Genomic DNA, 4,454 nt, shown 5'->3' on the forward strand with positions numbered 1-4,454 from the left:
TTGTCCTTCTGACATCAGCTAGAATGAGGGGGTGATCCTCGAGCTGAAGCGTGGCGTCTTACAAAAGGGCCCTGCCTACAAGAAGTCGGCGGTGGAAGTCCTAGGCGAGACGTTCAAGGTGAGGGCACTCATGACGGAGGTGAATCTAAGGGTTAAAGACCTGGACGAAATCACCGAAGTCAAAGATCTCTTCACGGCACTGCGGCGACAGTGTGAAGTGGAGACGCCCACCGCAGCCGTTTGGCTACGGAAAGGTCCGGCAGGGACGCAGGTAGCTATGGTTCGGCTATCTGCAGCGGACGCCTCCAAGATAGTCAAGTTAGGGAGCGTCAAGGTGGGATGGTCGGTGTGCCCTGTGGGCATATACGAGCAATACGAAGCTTACTTCAAGTGCCTGGAACCGGGGCACAAGCAATGGGACTGCAAAGGCCCTGACAGAAGCAAGCCCTGCCGACGCTGCGGATTGAAGGGACATAAGGCACAATGCTGCACGAACCCTCCCAATTGTTTGATTTGTTCAGGCAAAGCAGCGAACATCAAGCACCCCATGGGGGGTTCGAAGTGCCCGGCGTTTAAGCGTGCTGCAAAATCACAGTACAGGTTGTAATATGGACACATAGGTTGATACCGGAGATAGGAACGTGGGTCAAGAGGCGCCATGGGGAAATCACTTTCCACCTGACCCAGGTCCTTACAGGCCATGGTTGCTTCAGACAGTATCTCCACCGTTCGGACACTCGGCCTCGCCGGAGTGTCCGGTGTGCGCAGGTTTATAGGAAACGGCGGAACACGTGTTGTTCGTGTGCCCGCGTTTTCGCACAATGCGTGCCATGCTTGCCAAGTGTGGTCTAGACACTAGCCCGGACAACCTAGTCCGGAGGATGTGTAAAGATGAAGTTGGCTGGAACGCCGTTTTATCGGCTATCGTCCAAATCGTCTCGGAGCTACACAGAAGGTGGCGCGTGGACTCGAGGAATGGCTAGTTCAGGCGCAAATAAGAGGTGGTCCAAGGGTTCGGAGTCGGCTTCATGGGTCATACCGGTGCCCTGTGGTCGAACTCGATCCTTTTATCGAACAAGTGGCCGCGTGAAGAACAACATGGTATCGTCGCTTTCGCGGCGTCGGTCAACCGGGCGGGTTCCGAGACCGAGGACGGAAAGGGGTCCTCGTCAAGGCTGGGGCAGGCGTAGGCACCACGTGGGCAAGTCCCTCTGTGTGTTGGCGAATAGACCCTATCGCAGAGAGGTCAATTTGGGGTGCACGCGGCATCATCATTTTTGATACCAGTCGTGCAGAGGGAAGCAGGCGCGAAGTCGACCCTTCCCACCTTCCGAGGACACGAGACACGATACCATGGTGTTCTTCTAAAAAAGCGAGTCACGACGTTCGGTGCTGCAAGGACACGCAGCTAACCTCGAGGGCGCGTCGTGCACTGGCCCCCCTTTGAAGCATTACTTTCTGGTTGTACCGAAGGGACTATGGGCTTGGCGGCAATGGAAACGATTTAGCGGCTCGGGGGTGTACTCCTGCCTCCCTCGTTTGCTGTTGGAGGTGGTCCCTAACCCCGCACTTCCTGGACAACCCTATTGAGCAGATTCTCCCTCCATTGCTTAGGAAGAAAAAAAAACATAGGCTTCCATCGAACCACAAATTTTCAGAAAACTTTAACTTTTAAAAACTTTTTCCAACTACTTCCAAGCTTCATTGGCCGTTTTTGTGTCTTGAACATGTACGTAGAGCGTTGGATCCAGGCCAAGAATAACCGTTCCCTGCTCCGTACATCTTGAGTTCTTGAAACTTCGGCTAGGCTAGGTCAATGGCTGGGCCCATAACACGTTCATGGACGGTACTAAAGTGAAGTTTTATTTCTAAACTAATTCCACAGACTATTCACATAGGTTGCTTCGATCTACAGACTTTAATTTCAGCATTGTAAGAAAATTATTACGCAAGATTGGCTTGGCTTGATTGTATCGATACAAAAGGTGATCACCTTAAGAGAATCAAAACTTTGGCAAAAAAAATTGGAAACATCACTTCAATTCGTCGAGCTGAGCCAATTGGTATATAAAACACTATGGGCACAGAAAAACAGACGTCTCACTTAGAACAAAATGCATTCAAAATCATCGTCACGGAAACATTATCGCCCAATGCTAAATGCACTGTGATTGGACAATCGGAAACCAGATGGCGGTAGTGTGCAAACGTCAGACACAAGCAAAATCGATGAAAGCGCCTGTTGATCCCGCCACGTCCAGTGATCCGACGAGCCCCATCGTGCCCACTCCTGTGAACGCGATCGTATAAACGTATCCACACCCAAACCGCAGAAAGAGGATTGTCTGCCACACGAAAGGTCAGAAGACGAGTCTGCGGTCAGCGCATTGTATTTCATCGTAAACAAGATAGCCTTTGTTGACAAACTGAACTACGTCCAAGAAATTATTTTCTAAACTTAAGCCAAAATATCTCACAAAAATTGTTAAAAATCTAGTTAATTGCTATCCCAAAATCAGGTAAAAGCTAATTGAACTCGCAAACTATCATTGTAGTTAGTAAAATTAATGCTGGGATCTGTTGATCTATATATATTTTACAGTGAATTCTAACGCTTATTCGGGATTAGAAAACACAGCTAACTTGCATTCCCAGGCTGTTCTTAACATAAGGTGAGGACATTCAATTTCCTATCATCCAGTATACTAAAACGACCATAATTAATTAGCTGGTGAATAGTTAAGCCCGTGGGACAAAATTTGAATCCATCCACCTATCAGAGTTGACATCTTAAGTTCGATGAAAGAAAACCCCTTCATTATCAGTAGGTAACTAATAACGAGAAATCTCTCGACACGAATTGTTAAAACGATTGCGAATTCGAATCACCAAAAGTGAGTTGTAGTATATTTGTGCAAAATTGAATCACCATTAACCTTATTTATAATTCCGCAGGAATTTTGTAACTCCCTTTTATTGGAATAAAGTTAACGAAATCTACTGGTTCGTTTATCGCTCAACACCTTACAAAATTCTTTTGCGGTCAACTTGACGATGTCTGGTAAGGGATCGAAGCTCGGATCTAGTAAGGATGGCACTGCTGAAGCAGCAGGTATCTCGATCGGAGTAGCCGACCCAGCTGGCGACAAAGCTGCAGTAGCTCCTACCAACAGCCCTTCTATGGCTACAAGTGCAACGAATGCAATAGTGGTCGCGATGAGCCTGTAGATGTCATGAGTCAGGTAGCAGGCGCGTTGCGCACGGCAGCGGTAGTCACCAGTTGCTCTACGGATCCGGTAACAAACGATCACAATCCCCTTCCTACATCCCAGGTAAATGTTGACTTAGCCAAGAAAGTGAAGAATATTAAGAAAGGCGCAGTGCCAAAGCAATTAGCTGCCGAAATGAATATGTTAGCCCTGTCAACCATTCGCGGAAAAGTCGTTGTCAGACGCAATCCGGTGCGTCGCGCGCGGGGAAATCGGTACGATAGTTGTGAGTTGTGTGAAGAAAGTGATAACAGTAGAATGGTGCAGTGTGATGGTTGCGACAAATGGTTCCACTTTTCCTGTGTGGAAGTCACTGAAGGAATTTCAGACGTTAGTTGGGCTTGTCCCCTTTGTGCAGACGATCAAGAGGAAGTTAACCAACCAAATTTGGATAGAGATGCCCTAGCAGTGACCAATAATCCACCCCCAAAGAACGCCAACGATACAAAGTCATGCGGAAAGAAGAGCAGTAAGAGGAGCGCACAACGGAAGGTCAACTTGAGGCTGCAGAAGCTTGAGGAGCAAAAGAAGTTGGAGGAAAAGTTTTTGGAGGAGAAATATAAAATCTTGGAAGACTTGGAAAGTGAAGGCGAGACGGTTCTGGACGACGAAGACCTCGAAAAGATGTCTGAAGTTTCCCAGTGGATCAGAGATACAGAGCATGGTGGAGCAGCTCAAGACTCCGGAGTCGTGGAAGAAGATTTGGCGGAAAATTACAGTCCACAATATTTGGATGAACAGCAAGCACGGATCGATCAACGACAAGTGACTCAGCAATACCGTTTGCAAAGAGGACGGCGGAATACTCTACCAGATTTCGTTCCCGGGCAACGCTCTACACCACAGGCGCAAACAATGCTTCGTGGTACCAATCCTATCTCAGGTCAGTTTTCTACACTACCACGATTGTCGTTTAGACCGCAGTGTAATCCACATCCATCGCGCGTTGGTGCAGCGCTCTCAACTACGCAACGTGAACCAATAGCTTCGGAAGATACAATATGTATTCTCAACCGAAGCCAGCTTGCCGCACGACAAGCAGTATCTAGAGATTTGCCGGAGTTCGCTGGAAACCCCGAGGACTGGCCACTATTTTTCTCAATGTACGTGTCATCAACGCAGATGTGCGGCTTCACCAATGAAGAAAACATGCTGAGACTTCGGAAATGCCTAAAAGGAAAAGCA

This window comes from Armigeres subalbatus, chromosome 3, assembly GCF_024139115.2.
Source record: "Armigeres subalbatus isolate Guangzhou_Male chromosome 3, GZ_Asu_2, whole genome shotgun sequence".
In the NCBI taxonomy this organism is placed as follows: Eukaryota; Metazoa; Arthropoda; class Insecta; order Diptera; family Culicidae; genus Armigeres; species Armigeres subalbatus.